The sequence below is a fragment of the Schistocerca gregaria genome, unplaced genomic scaffold (assembly GCF_023897955.1).
Source record: "Schistocerca gregaria isolate iqSchGreg1 unplaced genomic scaffold, iqSchGreg1.2 ptg000066l, whole genome shotgun sequence".
Lineage (NCBI taxonomy): Eukaryota > Metazoa > Arthropoda > Insecta > Orthoptera > Acrididae > Schistocerca > Schistocerca gregaria.
The window spans coordinates 7082798-7110677 of record NW_026061707.1 but is presented as its reverse complement, the minus strand read 5'-3'; the positions used below and the strand labels follow the sequence as shown (position 1 = coordinate 7110677).

The 27880-nt window shown below is 26.6% G+C and overlaps 1 pseudogene; it reads left to right on the top strand.

Annotated features, from left to right (window-relative positions):
- The first annotated feature begins 12847 nt into the window (after nt 1-12847).
- On the top strand, nt 12848-14590 carry LOC126301264 (NADH-ubiquinone oxidoreductase chain 5-like; annotated as a pseudogene).
- The last annotated feature ends 13290 nt before the right edge of the window (nt 14591-27880 follow it).

Here is a 27880-nt window from a genome sequence, read left to right as displayed (position 1 = left end):
TTTGATCTAAAGTTATACTTTCTGATCGTATATTAATTGCTGTTGTAATGAAATTCACTGCACCAAGAATAGATGATACACCTGCTAAGTGCAGTGAAAAAATAGCTAGATCTACAGATGCACCCCCGTGTGCAATAGCTCCTGCTAGAGGAGGGTAAACTGTTCATCCTGTACCAGCACCATTATCTACTATAGAAGATGTAAGAAGAAGGGTTAGTGAAGGTGGTAGTAATCAAAAACTTATATTATTTATTCGTGGAAATGCTATATCTGGTGCACCAATTATTAGTGGAACAAGTCAATTACCAAATCCACCAATTATAATAGGTATTACTATAAAGAAAATTATTACGAATGCATGAGCTGTAATAATAACATTATAAATCTGGTCATCCCCAATTAGAGATCCGGGTTGGCCAAGTTCAGCACGAATAAGGATTCTTATTGATGTTCCTACTATTCCTGCTCATGCTCCAAATATGAAGTATAAAGTACCAATGTCCTTATGGTTTGTTGAGAATAATCATTTTTGCGGTAAGATGGCTGAATTTTAGGTGGTAGACTGTAAATCTACTTATGAGATGTTTTCTCTCTTATCATATTTAGGTCTTATATTCAATTATGATTCTAGACTGCAATTCTAGAGGTGTAAAATTTTACTAAGGCCTAAAAGATTATTCTTTCAATTATAACTTTGAAGGTTATTAGTTTGATTAACTTAAGTCCTTAGTATAATGAAATTAAGGTTGAAATCAATCCTATTGTTGAAATTATTACTGTTATAGGAAGAATGATTCTTGATTTTTGGGACTTTATCTTTATAGATCACGAATTTTCTGTGTATGATATAATTAGAGCTGAGAATCTAATACGTATATAGTAGTAGAGTGTAATTGTAGTTAATACAACTATAATGGTTATAATAGTTGTTATATTGTTTTCTATTAATGATTGTATTACAATTCATTTTGGTAAGAATCCAAGGAATGGTGGTAGTCCACCTAAAGATAATAAAGATATGATTATTATGAATTTAATTTCGGTTTTTATATTTCTGGCTGAATAAATTTGATTTATGAAAAATAAATTTATTTGCTTAAATAATAAAACTATAATTAATCTTAATAGTGAGTAAATAATGAAGTATAGTTCTCAGATTTTTTCTCTTACTGTTAATGATCTAATTATTCAACCTAGATGTCTGATTGATGAATATGCTAAAAGTTGTCGTAAGGATGTTTGATTTAAACCTCCTATTGCCCCAATAATAATTCTTAAGATAATAATTGTTCAAATAAAAGTTCTTAATTGAATACAATAAGATAAGACCATTATTGGGGCGATTTTTTGTCATGTTATTAATGTTAAACAATTATTTCATCTTGATGCTCCTATAACTTCTGGAAATCAGAAATGGAAAGGTGCAGCTCCAATCTTTAAAAATAGTCTAGATCTAATTATTATTGATGGGATAAATTCTGTTTCACATCCCATGGGATATTTTATTTGAATCAGCAAAATTGAAAATAATAATATTGTCGATGCTATTGCTTGGACAATAAAATATTTAATTGATGATTCATTTATTATTATATTTTTATTTCTTGTTAGGAGCAGAATAAATGAAAGTAAGTTGATCTCAAGTCCTATTCAAACCCCAAATCAGGAATTTGATGAAATGGACAGGATCGTTCCTATCATTAATGTTGATAGGAAGAGAAGTTTTGTAGAGTTGTTGGTCATTAAAAAGGAGAGGATTGATACCTCTATAAATGGGGTATGAACCCATTAGCTTGTTTAGCTTACCTTTTTACATTAAGGTGTATGATGCACGTTAGTTTTTGATACTAAAGGAGGTAGTTTAATTCTATCTTATGTAATTTTAATGAAGGTAATTTTATTTACTTTATTTACCCTATCAAGGTAACCCTTTAATCAGGCACTTCATTTATTTAATATATAAATCGAAAGTTTTTTTTTGAAATTCTTTTATGTATTATTTTGTTTAATTAGGATTAATTTATCCTGCTCATTTTTTTTATATATATATATAATAAATAATTTATATTAATATATTACATTTAATTGAAATTAAAGTATTATAAGTTCATCTTACCATTATCAATTGATTATTTTAATGCAATTATTTACCTAAGATTACAGCTACTTATGTTTTTAGCTTAAAATAGGTTATTATAATATAATATATATATAATAATATGTAATTTAATATTTAATATTATTATAATTGGATATAATAAATAAAATTATTAATTTAAATATAAAATATTATAATTAATATAATTATTTATATCCAATAGGAATTCAACCCTTTAACCCTATACAAATTCCATTACTTAATACAGCTATTCTTTTAGCATCAGGAGTAACAGTAACATGAGCACATCATAGTTTAATGGAATCTAATCATACTCAAGCACTACAAGGATTATTCTTCACAGTGTTATTAGGACTATACTTTACAATTCTTCAAGCATATGAATATTGAGAAGCACCTTTTACCATTGCAGATGCAGTTTATGGATCAACATTCTTTGTTGCAACAGGATTCCATGGTTTACACGTAATTATTGGAACAATCTTTTTATCAACATGTCTACTTCGACACTCAATAAATCAATTTTCACCAAGACATCACTTTGGATTTGAAGCAGCAGCATGATACTGACACTTCGTAGACGTAGTATGATTATTCTTATATATCTCTATTTATTGATGAGGTAGATAATTGTTTTTCTAGTATAAATAGTACATTTGACTTCCAATCAGAAAGCTTGATATAAATCAAGAAAAACAATTCTAATTCTATCAACAAGAGTTTTCATTAGATTTATTATTCCAATAATTGTTATAATCCTGGCAACAACACTATCAAAAAAATTAATTAATGATCGAGAAAAAAGATCACCATTTGAATGTGGGTTTGATTTTAACATTTCTTGGTGGTATACTAGTATTATTTATTTACATTACAAGAATTGCATCAAACGAAATATTTCAGCCTAAATCAATCACTATAATTATTACATTAATAATGTGAGTATTTATCACATTAATATTAATTATTCTAGATATATCTATATTTATAGACTTTTTCAAAAACACCGAAACTATAAATATTGATAATTCAATCAATTATCAAGAAATAACAATATCTTTAGAAAAATTATATAATAGACCAACATTCATTATTACAATAATAATAATAATTTATTTATTTTTAGCACTACTAGCAGTTGTTAAAATCACCAATATTAATCAGGGACCTATTCGTAAAATAAGATAATTACTAATGAATAAACCCTTACGATTAAGACATCCTTTAATTAAAATTATTAATAACTCTTTAATTGACTTACCTGCCCCAACAAATATTTCATTTTGATGAAATTTTGGATCCCTATTAGGGTTATGTTTGGTAATTCAAATCGTAACTGGACTATTTTTAGCTATACATTATACATCAAATATTGAAATAGCATTCAGTAGTGTAGTACACATCTGCCGAGACGTAAATAATGGTTGAATTATCCGAACCTTACACGCAAATGGAGCATCTATATTTTTTATTTGTATTTACTTACATGTAGGACGGGGAATTTACTATGGATCTTATATATATATATATACATACCTGAATAATTGGTACAGTGATTTTATTTTTAGTTATAGCAACTGCATTTATAGGATATGTCTTACCCTGAGGCCAAATATCTTTTTGAGGTGCAACAGTAATTACTAATTTATTATCAGCAATCCCATACTTAGGAACAGATTTAGTCCAATGAGTATGAGGAGGATTCGCTGTTGATAATGCAACATTAAATCGATTCTTCACATTCCATTTTGTATTACCATTTATTATTGCTGCTATAGCAGCAATTCATTTATTTTTTCTTCACCAAACAGGATCTAATAATCCTCTTGGACTAAATGGAGATATTGAAAAAATTCCATTCCATCCATACTTTACCTTTAAGGATTCTATTACATTTGTAATAATAACATCATTATTAATTATACTATGTTTAATTAATCCTTACCTATTAGGAGATCCAGATAACTTTGTACCTGCCAACCCATTAGTAACACCAGTTCACATTCAACCAGAATGATATTTCCTATTTGCATATGCAATTCTACGATCTATCCCTAATAAGTTAGGAGGTGTTATTGCATTATTTTTATCAATTACAATCTTAATAATTTTACCATTTTATAATAAAACACCATTCCGAGGCATTCAATTTTACCCTATTAATCAAATTTTATTCTGAATTATAGTAGTTGTTGTATGCTTACTAACGTGAATTGCTAAACGACCTGTTGAAGAACCTTATATTATAACAGGTCAAATCTTAACAATTATTTACTTCACATATTTCTTAATTAATGTCCATGTCGCAAACGCATGAGATAAATTAATTAAGGAATAAAGTTAATTAGCTTAGGAAAAGCATATGTTTTGAAAACATAAAATTAGAAGTTTAACTCTTCTATTAACTTTTCTCAAAAAATTTCACTAAACAAATGAGATAAATAAAATCTTTAAACCAACAAAGAAAATAAAAAAATTCAAAGATAAAGGTAAAAAACTTTTTCAAGCTAAGTACATTAATTTATCATAACGGAACCGTGGTAATGTTCCACGAACCCAAATAAAACCAAAAGATATAATAGCAAGCTTAATAAAAAATATAAAAGAATAAAAATCACCGCCCAAAAAAATTAAAGCCAATAACATTCTTATGAAGACAATTCTAGTATATTCAGCTAAAAAAATTAAAGTAAAACCACCCGCACCATACTCAATATTAAATCCTGAAACTAACTCAGATTGCCCTTCAGCAAAATCAAAAGGAGTACGATTAGTTTCAGCTAAGCAAGAAGCAAAACAAGCTAAAGCTAAAGGAAAAGAAATAATAATAAATCAACAATAAAGCTGATAGTTTATAAAATCAAACATATTAAAACTACCAATTAAAATAATTAAAGACAATAAAATTAAAGCTAAACTAACTTCATAAGAAATTGTTTGAGCAACAGAACGAAGAGAACCTAATAATGAATAATTTGAATTAGAAGATCAACCAGCAATTATAACAGTATAAACACCTAATCTAGTACAACATAAAAAAAATAAAAATCCATAAGAAAAAGAACACATATAAGTTAAATAAGGAAAAATTACTCAAACGGCTAAAGAAATCATTAAATTAAAAACAGGGGAAAAATAATAAAGTAGGTAATTAGATATAATAGGAATTGACTGCTCCTTAGAAATTAACTTAATAGCATCTCTAAATGGCTGAGGAATTCCAACAAAACCTACCTTATTTGGACCCTTTCGAATCTGATTATAACCTAAAACCTTACGCTCTAATAAAGTTAAAAAGGCAACACTAATTAAAACACAAATAACCAATAAAAGAAAATTCAAAATAAATATAAATAAATCATAAAGTATCAATACTATTTGTAGAAAAAATCTACATAAATGAATTCTAAATTCAACACATTAATCTGTCAAAATAGTAAATAAATTAATATTAATCAATATAACAAAAAATATTTTAACCATATGGTCCTTTCGTACTAATATGGATTAACAATCTTAGGATAGAAACCGACCTGGCTCACGCCGGTCTGAACTCAGATCATGTAAGAATTTAAAGGTCGAACAGACCTAATTATTGGGCTCCTGCACCCAAAATTTTTCTTAATCCAACATCGAGGTCGCAATCTGCTTTGTCGATATGAGCTCTCAAAAACAATTACGCTGTTATCCCTAAGGTAACTTAATCTTATGATCATAAATTATGGATCAAAATAACAAACATAAATAAATGATATAATAATGAAGAGTTTATCTATTCTTCATGTCACCCCAACAAAACATCATCATTAAATATAGAAAGACAAACAAAAAACTATATAAAAGTAAAATTTCAAGCTCTATAGGGTCTTCTCGTCCTAAAGACGAATTTAAGCCTTTTGACTCAAAAGTTAAATTCAAAAATTTATTAAGAGACAGTTGATTTCTCGTCAAGGCATTCATTCCAGCCACTAATTAAGAGACTAATGATTATGCTACATTTGCACGGTCAAAATACCGCGGCTCTTTAAAAATACGCTCAGTGAGCAGGCCAGACCTCAAAATATAAACAAGAGGACATGTTTTTGATAAACAGGCGGAAATCAATTTTGCCTAGTTCCTTATAATAAGTTCACAAGGTAAAAATTTCATACAAATAAATATACTAATTCTATCGTTATTACAAAAATTTTAAAATTAAATTAATAATCTTAATAAAAAACGTAAAATATTTATAAAATCAAAATAAAAAATAATGAACTAAAACGTAATCTTAAAGATAGCTGGTTAAAAGCTTACTATTATATTTCTATAAAATAAATTATAGGTTATTAACTTCAAAGCTTATCCCTTAAAGAATAAATAAGTTAATATTTTTACTTAAAAAATTAAATAAAAACAAATAACTTTAAAAAATTAAATTTTTTCTTAAGAAACTAGATATCTTGGGAAACGATTAACATCTCATTTCTATAAATAATTTAATAATAATTATGATACATTAACTATAAATAGATTTTTGTTTATAACGGATTTGATAGTGAAATACTGTTAATGAAGGTGGATTTGATAGTAATTTAATTTATTTAATTTAACTGATATTGGCTCTGAGATGTGTACACATCGCCCGTCACTCTCATTATTGATTATTCTATTTTATTTTAAAGTAGCTTCAATTTAGATGAGATAAGTCGTAACATAGTAGATGTACTGGAAAGTGTATCTAGGAAGAGTTTCAAGATATAACTTATTAGTAAAGTGTTTCATTTACACTGAAAATTTTTCTGTGCAAATCAGGATATCTTGATTATTTATTTTATTATATTTATTTTTTGTTTATTTAATTATTTAATATAAATAATTTTATTGTATTTTTGTCTTAGTATATTTTATAGAATTGATTTTTTAAATTATAGTTTATTGGTAATGTAAGTGTTTTATGAAATATTATTTTAAATTTTTTTAAGTAGATTTTATTTATTGTACCTTTTGTATCAAGGTTTATCAAAATTTTAGTATTTATTTTACTTGTCTCGATTTGGGTTGATTTATAAATAATTTATAGTTAATGTATCATAATGATTATTAAATTATTTATAGAAATGAGATGTTAATCGTTTCCCAAGATATCTACTTTCTTAAGAAAAAATTTAATTTTTTAAAGTTATTTGTTTTTATTTAATTTTTTAAGTAAAAATATTAACTTATTTATTCTTTAAGGGATAAGCTTTGAAGTTAATAACCTATAATTTATTTTATAGAATTTAATAGTAAGCTTTTAACCAGCTATCTTTAAGATTACGTTTTAGTTCATTATTTTTTATTTTGATTTTATAAATATTTTAGGTTTTTTATTAAGATTATTAATTTAATTTTAAAATTTTTGTAATAATGATAGAATTAGTATATTTATTTGTATGAAATTTTTACCTTGTGAACTTATTATAAGGAACTAGGCAAAATTGATTTCCGCCTGTTTATCAAAAACATGTCCTCTTGTTTATATTTTGAGGTCTGGCCTGCTCACTGAGCGTATTTTTAAAGAGCCGCGGTATTTTGACCGTGCAAAGGTAGCATAATCATTAGTCTCTTAATTAGTGGCTGGAATGAATGGCTTGACGAGAAATCAACTGTCTCTTAATAAATTTTTAAATTTAACTTTTGAGTCAAAAGGCTTAAATTCTTCTTTAGGACGAGAAGACCCTATAGAGCTTGACATTTTACTTTTATATAGTTTTTTGTTTGTCTTTCTATATTTAATGATGATGTTTTGTTGGGGTGACATGAAGAATAGATAAACTCTTCATTATTATATCATTTATTTATGTTTGTTATTTTGATCCATAATTTATGATCATAAGATTAAGTTACCTTAGGGATAACAGCGTAATTGTTTTTGAGAGCTCGTATCGACAAAGCAGATTGCGACCTCGATGTTGGATTAAGAAAAATTTTGGGTGCAGGAGCCCAATGATTAGGTCTGTTCGACCTTTAAATTCTTACATGATCTGAGTTCAGACCGGCGTGAGCCAGGTCGGTTTCTATCCTAAGATTGTTAATCCATATTAGTATGAAAGGACCATATGGTTAAAATATTTTTTGTTATATTGATTAATATTAATTTATTTACTATTTTGACAGATTAATGTGTTGAATTTAGAATTCATTTATGTAGATTTTTTCTACAAATAGTATTGATACTTTATGATTTATTTATATTTATTTTGAATTTTCTTTTATTGGTTATTTGTGTTTTAATTAGTGTTGCCTTTTTAATTTTATTAGAGCGTAAGGTTTTAGGTTATATTCAGATTCGAAAGGGTCCAAATAAGGTAGGTTTTGTTGGAATTCCTCAGCCATTTAGAGATGCTATTAAGTTAATTTGTAAGGAGCAGCCAATTCCTATTATATCTAATTACCTACTTTATTATTTTTCCCCTGTTTTTAATTTAATGATTTCTTTAGCCGTTTGAGTAATTTTTCCTTATTTAACTTATATGTGTTCTTTTTCTTATGGATTTTTATTTTTTTATGTTGTACTAGATTAGGTGTTTATACTGTTATAATTGCTGGTTGATCTTCTAATTCAAATTATTCATTATTAGGTTCTCTTCGTTCTGTTGCTCAAACAATTTCTTATGAAGTTAGTTTAGCTTTAATTTTATTGTCTTTAATTATTTTAATTGGTAGTTTTAATATGTTTGATTTTATAAACTATCAGCTTTATTGTTGATTTATTATTATTTTTTTTCCTTTAGCTTTAGCTTGTTTTGCTTCTTGCTTAGCTGAAACTAATCGTACTCCTTTTGATTTTGGTGAAGGGGAATCTGAGTTAGTTTCAGCATTTAATATTGAGTATGGTGCGGGTGGTTTTACTTTAATTTTTTTAGCTGAATATACTAGAATTGTCTTCATAAGAATGTTATTGGCTTTAATTTTTTTGGGCGGTGATTTTTATTCTTTTATATTTTTTATTAAGCTTGCTATTATATCTTTTGGTTTTATTTGGGTTCGTGGAATTTTACCACGGTTCCGTTATGATAAATTAATGTACTTAGCTTGAAAAAGTTTTTTACCTTTATCTTTGAATTTTTTTATTTTCTTTGTTGGTTTAAAGATTTTATTTTGTCTCATTTGTTTAGTGAAATTTTTTGAGAAAAGTTAATAGAAGAGTTAAACTTCTAATTTTATGTTTTCAAAACATATGCTTTTCCTAAGCTAATTAACTTTATTCCTTAATTAATTTATCTCATGTGTTTGCGACATGGACATTAATTAAGAAATATGTGAAGTAAATAATTGTTAAGATTTGACCTGTTATAATATAAGGTTCTTCAACAGGTCGTTTAGCAATTCACGTTAGTAAGCATACAACAACTACTATAATTCAGAATAAAATTTGATTAATAGGGTAAAATTGAATGCCTCGGAATGGTGTTTTATTATAAAATGGTAAAATTATTAAGATTCTAATTGATAAAAATATTGCAATAACACCTCCTAACTTATTAGGGATAGATCGTAGAATTGCATATGCAAATAGGAAATATCATTCTGGTTGAATGTGAACTGGTGTTACTAATGGGTTGGCAGGTACAAAGTTATCTGGATCTCCTAATAGGTAAGGATTAATGAAACATAGTATAATTAATAATGATGTTATTATTACAAATGTAATAGAATCCTTAAAGGTAAAGTATGGATGGAATGGAATTTTTTCAATATCTCCATTTAGTCCAAGAGGATTATTAGATCCTGTTTGGTGAAGAAAAAATAAATGAATTGCTGCTATAGCAGCAATAATAAATGGTAATACAAAATGGAATGTGAAGAATCGATTTAATGTTGCATTATCAACAGCGAATCCTCCTCATACTCATTGGACTAAATCTGTTCCTAAGTATGGGATTGCTGATAATAAATTAGTAATTACTGTTGCACCTCAAAAAGATATTTGGCCTCAGGGTAAGACATATCCTATAAATGCAGTTGCTATAACTAAAAATAAAATCACTGTACCAATTATTCAGGTATGTATATATATATATAAGATCCATAGTAAATTCCCCGTCCTACATGTAAGTAAATACAAATAAAAATATAGATGCTCCATTTGCGTGTAAGGTTCGGATAATTCAACCATTATTTACGTCTCGGCAGATGTGTACTACACTACTGAATGCTATTTCAATATTTGATGTATAATGTATAGCTAAAAATAGTCCAGTTACGATTTGAATTACCAAACATAACCCTAATAGGGATCCAAAATTTCATCAAAATGAAATATTTGTTGGGGCAGGTAAGTCAATTAAAGAGTTATTAATAATTTTAATTAAAGGATGTCTTAATCGTAAGGGTTTATTCATTAGTAATTATCTTATTTTACGAATAGGTCCCTGATTAATATTGGTGATTTTAACAACTGCTAGTAGTGCTAAAAATAAATAAATTAATATTATTATTGTAATAATGAATGTTGGTCTATTATATAATTTTTCTAAAGATATTGCTATTTCTTGATAATTGATTGAATTATCAATATTTATAGTTTCGGTGTTTTTGAAAAAGTCTATAAATATAGATATATCTAGAATAATTAATATTAATATGATAAATACTCACATTATTAATGTAATAATTATAGTGATTGATTTAGGCTGAAATATTTCGTTTGATGCAATTCTTGTAATGTAAATAAATAATACTAGTATACCACCAAGAAATGTTAAAAATAAAATATATGATAATCAATATCTTTCTATTATTGTTCCTGTTATTAATCCAACTAGGAAGGTTTGAAGGATAGTAAAAAGCATTATTGATATTGGGTGTCTTAATTTAATAAAATTAATATTTATTACATTTGATAATGATATAATTATTATTTTGATCATTTCAGGGGTTAGTTTATTTAAAATACCGGTTTTGGGGACCGATGATGGAAGCTTTTCCACCTCTGAAGTTTTAAAAGTGGGGGCTGGACTTATTTCCGGTTTACAAGACCGGCGTTTTTTTTTAACTATTAAAACTAATGTTTATATTCTCTATTTTTACTTCTTTATTGATTTATTTTGCTGGTGTTTATGTTTTTTCTTCTAAACGTAAACATTTATTAATGGTTCTTTTGAGATTAGAATATATTGTTCTTTCTTTATTTATGTTAGTTATTGTTTTTCTTATTGAGTTTGATTATGATTATTTTTTTCCTGTTATTTTTTTAGTTTTTTCTGTTTGTGAGGGTGCTTTAGGTCTTTCTATTTTAGTTTCAATAATTCGTTCTCATGGTAATGATTTTTTTAATTCTTTTGGTTTATCTTTATGTTAAAGTATTTATTTATAACTATTTTTTTGATCCCTCTTTGTTTATTAAATAATTGTTGATGGTTGGTTCATTCTTTAATGTTTCTGTCGGGTTTTGTTTTTATAATTTGTGTTTATTCATATGCTGATTTGAATATAATTAGATATTATTTTGGTATTGATTATTTTTCTTTTAGTTTAATTTTACTTAGTTTTTGGATTTGTTCTTTAATAATCACTGCTAGAGGTTCAGTTTATTTAAGTTCATATCATTCTAATTTTTTGTTTTTATGGTTTTGATTTTAATAATTATGCTTTATTGTTCATTTGCTAGATTAAGTCTTCTTTCTTTTTATATTTTTTTTGAGGCTAGATTAGTTCCTACTTTACTTTTAATTTTGGGTTGGGGTTATCAACCTGAGCGTTTGCAGGCTGGTGTTTATTTAATTTTTTATACTTTGGTTGCTAGATTACCTTTATTATTAGTTTTATTTAAGGTTTATGATTTTTCTAATACTTTATATTTTCCTTTATTGGTTGATTTTGGTTCTTATTATTTTATGTTTTATGTATTTATAATTTTGGCTTTTTTAGTTAAGATACCTATGTTTTTGGTTCATTTATGACTTCCTAAGGCTCAAGTAGAGGCCCCTATTTCAGGTAGAATAATTCTTGCTGGTGTTTTATTAAAGTTAGATGGTTATGGTATTTTTCGTGTTATAAAGGTTATTTCTTATTTGGGTTTAAAATTTAATTATTTTTGATTGTCTTTAGGTTTATCTGGGGGTGTTATTGTAAGATTTATTTGTTTTCGTCAGGTTGATTTAAAGTCTTTAATTGCATATTCTTCTGTTGCTCATATAAGAATGGTTATTGGTGGATTGATGACTATGAATTGATGAGGTTGTGTAGGTTCTCTTTCTCTAATGGTTGGTCATGGTTTATGTTCTTCTGGTTTATTTTGTTTATCTAATATTATTTATGAACGTTTAGGTAGACGAAGATTATTAATTAACAAGGGTATAATTAATTTGATGCCAAGAATGGCTTTATGATGATTTCTTTTAAGATCATCAAATATGGCTGCTCCTCCTTCTTTAAATTTGGTAGGTGAAATTAGATTATTAAATAGAATTATATCTTGATCTTCTTTTAGATTCTTTGCTTTGATTTTTTTATCTTTCTTTAGAGCTGTTTATACTTTGTATATATATTCTTATTCTCAGCATGGGAATTATTATTCTGGTGTTTATACTTGTTCTCTTGGTTAGTTTCGTGAATATCATCTTTTACTTTTACATTGATTGCCTTTAAATATTCTCTGTTTAAAGGGTGAATATTTCTTTGTTTAGTTTGCTTAAGTATTTTAATTAAAAATATTGTTTTGTGGAATCAATGATATGAAGTTTTTCATCTTAGGCCGTGAATTTATTTTCTATTTGTTCTTTGAGTTTTTTTTCTTTGTTTATTTCGAGAACTATAATTTTTATGTTAGGTATTTATTATTTAATAATTGATTATAGAGTTTTTGTTGAGTGAGAGCTTTTCAATTTAAATGGTTCTATAGTTGTTATAACTTTAATTTTGGATTGAATATCTCTTATTTTTATATCTTTTGTTATATATATTTCTTCTTTGGTTATTTATTATAGAGAGGATTATATATCTGGTGAAAAGAATATAAATCGTTTTATTATTATTGTTTTAATATTTATTCTTTCTATAGGTTTTTTAGTTATTAGTCCTAATTTAATTAGAATTTTATTAGGTTGAGATGGTTTAGGTTTAGTTTCTTATTGTTTAGTTATTTATTATCAAAATGTAAAATCTTATAGTGCTGGTATATTAACTGCACTTTCTAATCGTATTGGTGATGTTGCTATTTTAATTTCTATTGCATGAATGTTAAATTTTGGTGGTTGAAATTATATTTATTATTATGATTTTATTTCTAATTCTTTTGAAATAAAGCTCATTACTATATTAATTGTTTTAGCAGCTATAACTAAGAGAGCTCAGATTCCTTTCTCTTCATGACTTCCTGCTGCTATAGCAGCTCCTACTCCTGTTTCTGCTTTAGTTCATTCTTCTACTCTTGTTACTGCTGGTGTTTATTTATTAATTCGTTTTAGACCAATATTGGATACTTATGATTGTGGTTGATTTTTACTTTTAATTGGTTGTATAACTATATTTATGGCTGGATTGGGCGCTAATTTTGAGTTTGATTTAAAGAAGATTATTGCTCTTTCTACTTTAAGACAACTTGGTTTAATAATAAGAATTTTGGCTATAGGTTATCCAAAGCTTGCATTTTTTCATTTATTGGCTCATGCTTTATTTAAGGCATTATTATTTATATGTGCAGGTTCAATAATTCATAATTTGAAGGATTCTCAGGATATTCGTTTTATAGGATCAATTGTTAATTTCATACCTTTAACTTCAGTTTGTTTTAATGTTTCTAGTTTATCTTTGTGTGGAATACCTTTTTTAGCGGGATTTTATTCAAAGGATTTAATTCTTGAGATGGTTTGTTTAAGATGAATTAATTGTTTAATTTTTTTTCTTTATTTTTTTTCTACTGGTTTAACTGCTTCTTATTCTTTTCGTTTGTTGTATTATTCAATATCTGGTGATAATAATTTTTATTCTAAATTTTCTTTTGATGATAAGGGTTATTATATTTCATTTGGAATAATTGGTCTATTGTTTGTTGCTGTTTTTGGTGGTAGTCTTTTATCTTGATTAATTTTTCCTATTCCTCATGTGATTGCTTTACCTTATTATTTAAAGTTTTTAACTATTACAGTTGTTATTTTAGGTGCTTATTTAGGTTATCTTATTTCTAATTTTGATTTTTCTCATAATTTATTTTCTTTAAGTATACTTTCTTTTGTTAGATTTGCTGGTTCTATATGATTTATACCTTTTCTTTCAACTAAGTTTATTAGATATATTCCTTTAAAAATAGGTTATTATTCATCTAAGTCATTTGATTATGGTTGAGGTGAATTACTTGGTGGTCAAGGTTTATATAGATTATTTATTTATTTAATTGGTTATATTCAAGGTTGATATGATTCTAATTTCAAGATTTATCTTTTAACTTTTATTTTTTGAATATTTATTTTGGTAATATTGTTTTTCGTTTACTTAAATAGCTTATAATTAGAGCGTGACACTGAAGATGTTAAGGAAGTATTTTTACTTTTAAGTATTTATAAATATAGATATATTATTTTTACAGTGAAAATGTAATGTTTTATTTAAACTATATAAATTTTAGAAATGTTAACGGAGTTTAACCGCTAATATAAAAAGTTAGCAGCTTTCATATTGGCTTTACATTTCCTTAATTGGAACTATTATAGTTCAATTATATTATTAACAGTAATACGCCTCTTTTTGGCTTCAATTAATAAGAATAAGGGTAGTACATACCAATCTTCCAGGTCGAAACTGACTGCAATATTTCGCTTCTTATTCTATTTAAGGTTGATTGATAATATCAATACTTTTTGAATGCAACCCAAATGTTATATTTAACTACAACCCTTTATTCTGCTCATTGTAATGCTCCTTGGTTTCATTCATGGTATAGTCCTCCTAATAGAACTAGAATAAAAAATATTGTTGATACTGTTCAGATTATAATGTCTGAAGTTTTAAAAATAATTACAATTGGTAGAATTAGTGCAATTTCTACATCAAAAATTAGAAAGATTACTGCGATTAGGATGAATCGTATTGAGAATGGTATTCGTGCTGATCTTTTTGGATCAAACCCACATTCAAATGGTGATCTTTTTTCTCGATCATTAATTAATTTTTTTGATAGTGTTGTTGCCAGGATTATAACAATTATTGGAATAATAAATCTAATGAAAACTCTTGTTGATAGAATTAGAATTGTTTTTCTTGATTTATATCAAGCTTTCTGATTGGAAGTCAAATGTACTATTTATACTAGAAAAACAATTATCTACCTCATCAATAAATAGAGATATATAAGAATAATCATACTACGTCTACGAAGTGTCAGTATCATGCTGCTGCTTCAAATCCAAAGTGATGTCTTGGTGAAAATTGATTTATTGAGTGTCGAAGTAGACATGTTGATAAAAAGATTGTTCCAATAATTACGTGTAAACCATGGAATCCTGTTGCAACAAAGAATGTTGATCCATAAACTGCATCCGCAATGGTAAAAGGTGCTTCTCAATATTCATATGCTTGAAGTATTGTAAAGTATAGTCCTAATAACACTGTGAAGAATAATCCTTGTAGTGCTTGAGTATGATTTGATTCCATTAAACTATGATGTGCTCAAGTTACTGTTACTCCTGATGCTAAAAGAATAGCTGTATTAAGTAATGGAATTTGTATAGGGTTAAAGGGTTGAATTCCTATGGGAGGTCATAGTATTCCTAGTTCAATTGTTGGTGCTAATCTTCTTCTAAAGAATGCTCAAAAAAAAGAAACGAAAAATAATACCTCTGATGCAATAAATAAAATTATTCCTCATCGTAATCCAATTGATACAAATCCTGTATGTAATCCTTGATATGTTCCTTCTCGTACTACATCTCGTCATCATTGAATTATAGTTAGTAGGGTAATTCCAAATCCAATTTTGAATAAGTTAATATTAAATAGGTGGAATCATTTTGCTAGTCCTGATACTAGGACTATTGCTCCAATTGCTCCTGTTAATGGCCAAGGTCTATAGTCTACTAAGTGGAATGGGTGGTTTGAGTGAGTTGTTAACATAGGTTTAATATACTTCTCTAGAATATAGAGTTCTTAGAATTGAGAAAACATAGGCTTGAATTATTGCTACTGCTGATTCTAGAATTAATAGAAGTATTTGTCCAATAATTAGTAATGAGATTAAGTTTATTGCTATAGATGGTCCTGTGTTTCCTAATAAGGTTAATAATAAGTGTCCTGCAATTATATTTGCTGCCAACCGTACTGCTAATGTACCTGATCGAATAACATTACTAATTGTTTCAATTAGTACTATAAATGATATTAATGCAGGCGGTGTACCTTGTGGTACAAGGTGTGTAAATATATGATTAGTATGGTTAATTCATCCAAATAATATAAATCTTAGCCATATAGGTAGGGCAATTGCAAATGTTAATGCTAAATGTCTTGTTCTAGTAAAAATATAAGGGAATAATCCTATGAAATTGTTAAATAACATTATAATAAAAACTGAGATGAAAATGAATGTTGTTCCATTAAATGATTTTGGTCCAAGAAGTGTTTTAAATTCATTATGTAAGGTTAAATTTAGTTTATTTCAGATAATGTTAATTCGTGATGGTGTAAGTCAAAATAGTGATGGGATTAATAATAGTCCTAGAAATGTTCTAGTTCAATTTAATGATAAATTAAAGATGTTAGTTGATGGGTCAAATGTTGAGAATAGATTTGTTATCATTTTCAATTTAAGTTTTTTATTTCAATTGTTCCTTTTTCTGCTCTTTTAATAAGGTTAGGTTTAAATGAGAAGAAGTTTATTTGATTAAACAAGATTAATGTAGCTGAAAATATAATGAATAGTGAGAATCATATAAGAGGGGATATTTGAGGGATTTGGATATAATTTCCCCATCAGAAGTAGTCGTTAATTTACTATTATTTGGTTTAAGAGACCATTACTTACTTTCAGTCATCTGATGAATTTCAAGGTGTACTAATTTTTTTTAGTTACTTTAGATTGACACTCTAATGTTATTTATTTTAACTAACTCCTTAAATTATCTTAGATAATCACTTAATAAATAAATTTACTGAAGTTCTTTCAATTACAATTGGTATAAATCTGTGGTTTGCTCCACAGATTTCTGAGCATTGTCCAAAGAATAATCCAGGTCGATTTATTGTGAATGTTCCTTGATTTAACCGACCTGGCGTTGCATCAATTTTAACCCCTAATGCAGGAACTGCTCATGAGTGTAGAACATCTGATGCTCTTGTTAATACTCGTACTTCTGTATTTATTGGTAGGATTGTTCGGTTATCTACATCTAGTAGTCGGAATCCATCATTTTCTTGGTCTTGTTCTGGTGTTATATAAGTGTCAAATTCTACGTCTATGAAGTCTGAATATTCATATCTTCAATATCATTGTCGTCCAATGGTTTTAATTGTAATTATTGCATCTACTGAATCATCAAGTAAATATAATAGTCATAATGATGGAAGGGCAATAAAAATTAATGTAATTGCTGGTAAAGCTGTTCAGATTGTTTCAATTAAATGTCCATGAAGTATATTACGGTTAGTATAGGCAATAAATAATATATAACTTAGGGCATAACCTACAATTACTGTAATTAATAATAATACGACCATAGTATGATCATGAAAGAATGATAATTGCTCCATTAATGGTGAAGCTCCATCTTGAAGAGATAAATTTGATCATGTTGCCATTAATAAATATTTTCTAATAAAAGGTCAAACCTTTATTTGTAGAGCTTAAATCTACTGCACTAATCTGCCATATTAGAATCTAGAGATTAATGGTAATTCTGAGTAACTATGTTCTGCAGGAGGGTTATTTTGTAGTCATTCTGTTGATCTTCTTATGTTAGCTCTAAATATAATTGCTCGGTTTGTAATCATTCTTTCTCATATAATTACAATGAATATAATGATTCCTACAATAGAAATTGTAGACCCAATTCTTGATACTACGTTTCATGATGTATATGCGTCTGGGTAGTCAGAGTATCATCGAGGTATTCCTGCTAATCCTAGGAAGTGTTGAGGAAAGAATGTTAAATTTACTCCAATGAATATAATTGTAAATTGGATTTTTAATTATGTATTATTTATAGTTAGTCCTGTAAATAGTGGATATCATTGAATGACACCTCCTATAATTGCAAATACTGCTCCTATAGATAATACATAATGAAAGTGGGCTACTACATAATATGTATCATGTAATACAATATCAAGTGATGAATTTGCTAATACTAATCCTGTTAATCCACCAATTGTAAATAGGAAAATAAATCCTAGAGCTCATAATAATGGTGGATTGAACTTGAATTTAGTTCCATATAATGTAGCTAATCATCTAAATACCTTAATTCCTGTAGGTACAGCAATAATTATTGTTGCTGATGTAAAATATGCTCGTGTGTCAACATCCATTCCTACTGTAAATATATGATGTGCTCATACAATAAATCCTATTAGTCCAATTGATAGTATAGCATAAATAATACCTAATGTTCCAAATGATTCAGTTTTTCCTCTTTCTTGACATACAATATGTGAAATAATTCCGAACCCCGGTAGAATTAAAATATAAACTTCTGGGTGTCCAAAGAATCAAAATAGATGTTGATATAGAATTGGGTCACCCCCTCCTGCAGGGTCAAAGAATGATGTATTTAAATTTCGATCTGTTAATAATATAGTAATAGCTCCTGCTGAAACTGGAAGTGAAAGAAGGAGAAGTAATGCTGTAATAGCTACAGATCATACAAATAAAGGTGTTTGATCTAAAGTTATACTTCCTGATCGTATATTAATTGCTGTTGTAATGAAATTCACTGCACCAAGAATAGATGATACACCTGCTAAGTGCAGTGAAAAAATAGCTAGATCTACAGATGCATCCCCGTGTGCAATAGCTCCTGCTAGAGGAGGGTAAACTGTTCATCCTGTACCAGCACCATTATCTACTATAGAAGATGTAAGAAGAAGGGTTAGTGAAGGTGGTAGTAATCAAAAACTTATATTATTTATTCGTGGAAATGCTATATCTGGTGCACCAATTATTAGTGGAACAAGTCAATTACCAAATCCACCAATTATAATAGGTATTACTATAAAGAAAATTATTACGAATGCGTGAGCTGTAATAATAACATTATAAATCTGGTCATCCCCAATTAGAGATCCGGGTTGGCCAAGTTCAGCACGAATAAGTATTCTTATTGATGTTCCTACTATTCCTGGTCATGCTCCAAATATGAAGTATAAAGTACCAATGTCCTTATGGTTTGTTGAGAATAATCATTTTTGCGGTAAGATGGCTGAATTTTAGGTGGTAGACTGTAAATCTACTTATGAGATGTTTTCTCTCTTATCATATTTAGGTCTTATATTCAATTATGATTCTAGACTGCAATTCTAGAGGTGTAAAATTTTACTAAGGCCTAAAAGATTATTCTTTTAATTATAACTTTGAAGGTTATTAGTTTGATTAACTTAAGTCCTTAGTATAATGAAATTAAGGTTGATGTTGAAATCAATCCTTTTGTTGAAATTATTACTGTTATAGGAAGAATGATTCTTGATTTTTGGGACTTTATCTTTATAGATCACGAATTTTCTGTGTATGATATAATTAGAGCTGAGAATCTAATACGTATATAGTAGTAGAGTGTAATGTAATTAATACAACTATAATAGTTATAATGGTTGTTATATTGTTTTCTATTAATGATTGTATTACAATTCATTTTGGTAAGAATCCAAGGAATGGTGGTAGTCCACCTAAAGATAATAAAGATAAGAATATTATGAATTTAATTTCGGTTTTTATATTTCTGGCTGAATAAATTTGATTTATGAAAAATAAATTTATTTGCTTAAATAATAAAACTATAATTAATCTTAATAGTGAGTAAATAATGAAGTATAGTTCTCAGATGTTTTCTCTGACTGTTAATGATCTAATTATTCAACCTAGATGTCTGATTGATGAATATGCTAAAAGTTGTCGTAAGGATGTTTGATTTAAACCTCCTATTGCCCCAATAATAATTCTTAAGATAATAATTGTTCAAATAAAAGTTCTTAATTGAATACAATAAGATAAGACCATTATTGGGGCGATTTTTTGTCATGTTATTAATGTTAAACAATTATTTCATCTTGATGCTCCTATAACTTCTGGAAATCAGAAATGGAAAGGTGCAGCTCCAATCTTTAATAATAGTCTAGATCTAATTATTATTGATGGGATAAATTCTGTTTCCCATCCCATGGGATATTTTATTTGAATCAGCAAAATTGAAAATAATAATATTGTCGATGCTATTGCTTGGACAATAAAATATTTAATTGATGATTCATTTATTATTATATTTTTATTTCTTGTTAGGAGCGGAATAAATGAAAGTAAGTTGATCTCAAGTCCTATTCAAACCCCAAATCAGGAATTTGATGAAATGGACAGGATCGTTCCTATCATTAATGTTGATAGGAAGAGAAGTTTTGTAGAGTTGTTGGTCATTAAAAAGGAGAGGTTTGATACCTCTATAAATGGGGTATGATCCCATTACCTTGTTTAGCTTACCTTTTTACATTAAGGTGTATGATGCACGTTAGTTTTTGATACTAAAGGAGGTAGTTTAATTCTATCTTATGTAATTTTAATGAAGGTAATTTTATTTACTTTATTTACCCTATCAAGGTAACCCTTTAATCAGGCACTTCATTTATTTAATATATAAATCGAAAGTTTTTTTTTGAAATTCTTTTATGTATTATTTTGTTTAATTAGGATTAATTTATCCTGCTCATTTTATTTTTTATATATATATATATATAATAAATAATTTATATTAATATATTACATTTAATTGAAATTAAAGTATTATAAGTTCATCTTACCATTATCAATTGATTATTTTAATGCAATTATTTACCTAGGATTATAGCTACTTATGTTTTTAGCTTAAAATAGGTTATTATAATATAATATATATAATAATATGTAATTTAATATTTAATATTATTATAATTGGATATAATAAATAAAATTATTAATTTAAATATAAAATATTATAATTAATATAAATAATTATATTAATTATAATAATATAATTATGTACATTATCTATAATTAGATTATTTAACTAATATATATGATAGTTAACTTAATATAAAAAAAAGAATTGTATAAAATATATTTATTATATTATTTAATCTTTCTTTATTTATTAGTAAAAAGAAAGATTAAATAAGAAAGAATATAATACATTTATTGCTATACATGTTCCATATTAATCTTTAATTATACATAATAGAGAAGTTGTTGTGGTCATACATAGGGGCGTTTCTTTTTTTTGTTAATGTTTGTGGTTTTTTTCTTTTTTTTCTTTAAATATTTGAATCTTTTATTTTTTCCTGAATTAATAGATTTAAAATTTTCTTATTTTTTATTTTTAAAAGTTTTATTCTTGCTTGTTTATTCACTTTTTCTTTGTATTATATGTAAGTTTTGTTCGACTAAATGTTCTTTTTGCAGTAATTTGATTTAATTATCAAGTGATTTTGGATTTAGCAATTGATTTAGTATCGGCATAATTCGTGCCAAGGCCGCGGTTATACGATTGACACAAGTGAAAATTATTGGTTAAAACAGTTGTTTATATTATTAGGGTTGAAATATAAATTTGTAAGGTGAAATGTAAAAATTTATTTGTGGCCCTTTTTATGAATCTGTGAAATTTAAATAATAAACTAGGATTAGATACCCTATTATTTTAAATGTTAATTATATTTACCATGGTACTATTAGTTAAGGTCTTTAAACCCAAAGAATTTGGCGGTATCTCATTCCATTCAGAGGAACCTACCCCATGATTGATAATACACGATTTACTCTACTTAATTTATTTGTTTGTATATCTCCGTTATCAGAGAATCTTTTTAGAGTTATAATTCTCAAGATTTATAATTATAAAATATTTCAGGTCAAGGTGCAGCTTATAGTTAAGAGGAGGTGGGTTACAATAGATTTTTGTTTATAACGGATTTGATAGTGAAATACTGTTAATGAAGGTGGATGTGATAGTAATTTAATTTATTTAATTTAACTGATATTGGCTCTGAGATGTGTACACATCACCCGTCGCTCTCATTATTGATTATTCTATTTTATTTTAAAGTAGCTTCAATTTAGATGAGATAAGTCGTAACATAGTAGATGTACTGGAAAGTGTATCTAGGAAGAGTTTCAAGATATAACTTATTAGTAAAGTGTTTCATTTACACTGAAAATTTTTCTGTGCAAATCAGGATATCTTGATTATTTATTTTATTATATTTATTTTTTGTTTATTTAATTATTTAATATAAATAATTTTATTGTATTTTTGTCTTAGTATATTTTAATGAATTGATTTTTTAAATTATAGTTTATTGGTAATGTAAGTGTTTTATGAAATAATATTTTCAATGTTTTTAAGTAGATTTTATTTATTGTACCTTTTGTATCAGGGTTTATCAAAATTTTAGTATTTATTTTACTTGTCTCGATTTGGGTTGATTTATAAATAATTTATAGTTAATGTATCATAATTATTATTAAATTATTTATAGAAATGAGATGTTAATCGTTTCCCAAGATATCTAGTTTCTTAAGAAAAAATTTAATTTTTTAAAGTTATTTGTTTTTAATTAATTTTTTAAGTAAAAATATTAACTTATTTATTCTTTAAGGGATAAGCTTTGAAGTTAATAACCTATAATTTATTTTATAGAAATATAATAGTAAGCTTTAAACCAGCTATCTTTAAGATAACGTTTTAGTTCATTATTTTTTATTTTGATTTTATAAATATTTTAGGTTTTTTATTAAGATTATTAATTTAATTTTAAAATTTTTGTAATAATGATAGAATTAGTATATTTATTTGTATGAAATTTTTACCTTGTGAACTTATTATAAGGAACTAGGCAAAATTGATTTCCGCCTGTTTATCAAAAACATGTCCTCTTGTTTATATTTTGAGGTCTGGCCTGCTCACTGAGCGTATTTTTAAAGAGCCGCGGTATTTTGACCGTGCAAAGGTAGCATAATCATTAGTCTCTTAATTAGTGGCTGGAATGAATGGCTTGACGAGAAATCAACTGTCTCTTAATAAATTTTTGAATTTAACTTTTGAGTCAAAAGGCTTAAATTCTTCTTTAGGACGAGAAGACCCTATAGAGCTTGACATTTTACTTTTATATAGTTTTTTGTTTGTCTTTCTATATTTAATGATGATGTTTTGTTGGGGTGACATGAAGAATAGATAAACTCTTCATTATTATATCATTTATTTATGTTTGTTATTTTGATCCATAATTTATGATCATAAGATTAAGTTACCTTAGGGATAACAGTGTAATTGTTTTTGAGAGCTCATATCGACAAAGCAGATTGCGACCTCGATGTTGGATTAAGAAAAATTTTGGGTGCAGGAGCCCAATGATTAGGTCTGTTCGACCTTTAAATTCTTACATGATCTGAGTTCAGACCGGCGTGAGCCAGGTCGCTTTCTATCCAAAGATTGTTAATCCATATTAGTACGAAAGGACCATATGGTTAAAATATTTTTTTGTTATATTGATTAATATTAATTTATTTACTATTTTGACAGATTAATGTGTTGAATTTAGAATTCATTTATGTAGATTTTTTCTACAAGTAGTATTGATACATTATGATTTATTTATATTTATTTTGAATTTTCTTTTATTGGTTATATGTGTTTTAATTAGTGTTGCCTTTTTAACTTTATTAGAGCATAAGGTTTTAGGTTATATTCAGATTCGAAAGGGTCCAAATAAGGTAGGTTTTGTTGGAATTCCTCAGCCATTTAGAGATGCTATTAAGTTAATTTGTAAGGAGCAGCCAATTCCTATTATATCTAATTACCTACTTTATTATTTTTCCCCTGTTTTTAATTTAATGATTTCTTTAGCCGTTTGAGTAATTTTTCCTTATTTAACTTATATGTGTTCTTTTTCTTATGGATTTTTATTTTTTTTATGTTGTACTAGATTAGGTGTTTATACTGTTATAATTGCTGGTTGATCTCCTAATTCAAATTATTCATTATTAGGTTCTCTTCGTTCTGTTGCTCAAACAATTTCTTATGAAGTTAGTTTAGCTTTAATTTTATTGTCTTTAATTATTTTAATTGGTAGTTTTAATATGTTTGATTTTATAAACTATCAGCTTTATTGTTGATTTATTATTATTTCTTTTCCTTTAGCTTTAGCTTGTTTTGCTTCTTGCTTAGCTGAAACTAATCGTACTCCTTTTGATTTTGCTGAAGGGGAATCTGAGTTAGTTTCAGGATTTAATATTGAGTATGGTGCGGGTGGTTTTACTTTAATTTTTTTAGCTGAATATACTAGAATTGTCTTCATAAGAATGTTATTGGCTTTAATTTTTTTGGGCGGTGATTTTTATTCTTTTATATTTTTTATTAAGCTTGCTATTATATCTTTTGGTTTTATTTGGGTTCGTGGAACATTACCACGGTTCTGTTATGATAAATTAATGTACTTAGCTTGAAAAAGTTTTTTACCTTTATCTTTGAATTTTTTTATTTTCTTTGTTGGTTTAAAGATTTTATTTATCTCATTTGTTTAGTGAAATTTTTTGAGAAAAGTTAATAGAAGAGTTAAACTTCTAATTTTATGTTTTCAAAACATATGCTTTTCCTAAGCTAATTAACTTTATTCCTTAATTAATTTATCTCATGCGTTTGCGACATGGACATTAATTAAGAAATATGTGAAGTAAATAATTGTTAAGATTTGACCTGTTATAATATAAGGTTCTTCAACAGGTCGTTTAGCAATTCACGTTAGTAAGCATACAACAACTACTATAATTCAGAATAAAATTTGATTAATAGGGTAAAATTGAATGCCTCGGAATGGTGTTTTATTATAAAATGGTAAAATTATTAAGATTCTAATTGATAAAAATAATGCAATAACACCTCCTAACTTATTAGGGATAGATCGTAGAATTGCATATGCAAATAGGAAATATCATTCTGGTTGAATGTGAACTGGTGTTACTAATGGGTTGGCAGGTACAAAGTTATCTGGATCTCCTCATAGGTAAGGATTAATGAAACATAGTATAATTAATAATGATGTTATTATTACAAATGTAATAGAATCCTTAAAGGTAAAGTATGGATGGAATGGAATTTTTTCAATATCTCCATTTAGTCCAAGAGGATTATTAGATCCTGTTTGGTGAAGAAAAAATAAATGAATTGCTGCTATAGCAGCAATAATAAATGGTAATACAAAATGGAATGTGAAGAATCGATTTAATGTTGCATTATCAACAGCGAATCCTCCTCATACTCATTGGACTAAATCTGTTCCTAAGTATGGGATTGCTGATAATAAATTAGTAATTACTGTTGCACCTCAAAAAGATATTTGGCCTCAGGGTAAGACATATCCTATAAATGCAGTTGCTATAACTAAAAATAAAATCACTGTACCAATTATTCAGGTATGTATATATATATATAAGATCCATAGTAAATTCCCCGTCCTACATGTAAGTAAATACAAATAAAAAATATAGATCCTCCATTTGCGTGTAAGGTTCGGATAATTCAACCATTATTTACGTCTCGGCAGATGTGTACTACACTACTGAATGCTATTTCAATATTTGATGTATAATGTATAGCTAAAAATAGTCCAGTTACGATTTGAATTACCAAACATAACCCTAATAGGGATCCAAAATTTCATCAAAATGAAATATTTGTTGGGTCAGGTAAGTCAATTAAAGAGTTATTAATAATTTTAATTAAAGGATGTCTTAATCGTAAGGGTTTATTCATTAGTAATTATCTTATTTTACGAATAGGTCCCTGATTAATATTGGTGATTTTAACAACTGCTAGTAGTGCAAAAATAAATAAATTATTATTATTATTGTAATAATGAATGTTGGTCTATTATATAATTTTTCTAAAGATATTGTTATTTCTTGATAATTGATTGAATTATCAATATTTATAGTTTCGGTGTTTTTGAAAAAGTCTATAAATATAGATATATCTAGAATAATTAATATTAATATGATAAATACTCACATTATTAATGTAATAATTATAGTGATTGATTTAGGCTGAAATATTTCGTTTGATGCAATTCTTGTAATGTAAATAAATAATACTAGTATACCACCAAGAAATGTTAAAAATAAATTATATGATAATCAATATCTTTCTATTATTGTTCCTGTTATTAATCCAACTAGGAAGGTTTGAAGGATAATAAAAAGCATTATTGATATTGGGTGTCTTAATTTAATAAAATTAATATTTATTACATTTGATAATGATATAATTATTATTTTGATCATTTCAGGGGTTAGTTTATTTAAAATACCGGTTTTGGGGACCGATGATGGAAGCTTTTCCACCTCTGAAGTTTTAAAAGTGGGGGCTGGACTTATTTCCGGTTTACAAGACCGGCGTTTTTTTTAAACTATTAAAACTAATGTTTATATTCTCTATTTTTACTTCTTTATTGATTTATTTTGCTGGTGTTTATGTTTTTTCTTCTAAACGTAAACATTTATTAATGGTTCTTTTGAGATTAGAATATATTGTTCTTTCTTTATTTATGTTAGTTATTGTTTTTCTTATTGAGTTTGATTATGATTATTTTTTTCCTGTTATTTTTTTAGTTTTTTCTGTTTGTGAGGGTGCTTTAGGTCTTTCTATTTTAGTTTCAATAATTCGTTCTCATGGTAATGATTTTTTTAATTCTTTTGGTTTATCTTTATGTTAAAGTATTTATTTATAACTATTTTTTTGATCCCTCTTTGTTTATTAAATAATTGTTGATGGTTGGTTCATTCTTTAATGTTTCTGTCGGGTTTTGTTTTTATAATTTGTGTTTATTCATATGCTGATTTGAATATAATTAGATATTATTTTGGTATTGATTATTTTTCTTTTAGTTTAATTTTACTTAGTTTTTAAATTTGTTCTTTAATAATCACTGCTAGAGGTTCAGTTTATTTAAGTTCATATCATTCTAATTTTTTTGTTTTTATGGTTTTGATTTTAATAATTATGCTTTATTGTTCATTTGCTAGATTAAGTCTTCTTTCTTTTTATATTTAATAAGGTTAATAATAAGTGTCCTGCAATTATATTTGCTGCCAACCGTACTGCTAATGTACCTGGTCGAATAACATTACTAATTGTTTCAATTAGTACTATAAATGATATTAATGCAGGCGGTGTACCTTGTGGTACAAGGTGTGTAAATATATGATTAGTATGGTTAATTCATCCAAATAATATAAATCTTAGCCATATAGGTAGGGCAATTGCAAATGTTAATGCTAAATGTCTTGTTCTAGTAAAAATATAAGGGAATAATCCTATGAAATTGTTAAATAATATTATAATAAAAATTGAGATGAAAATGAATGTTGTTCCATTAAATGATTTTGGTCCAAGAAGTGTTTTAAATTCATTATGTAAGGTTAATTAGGAAATGTAAAGCCAATATGAAAGCTGCTAACTTTTATATTAGCGGTTAAACTCCGTTAACATTTCTATAATTTATATAGTTTAAATAAAACATTACATTTTCACTGTAAAAATAATATATCTATATTTATAAATACTTAAAAGTAAA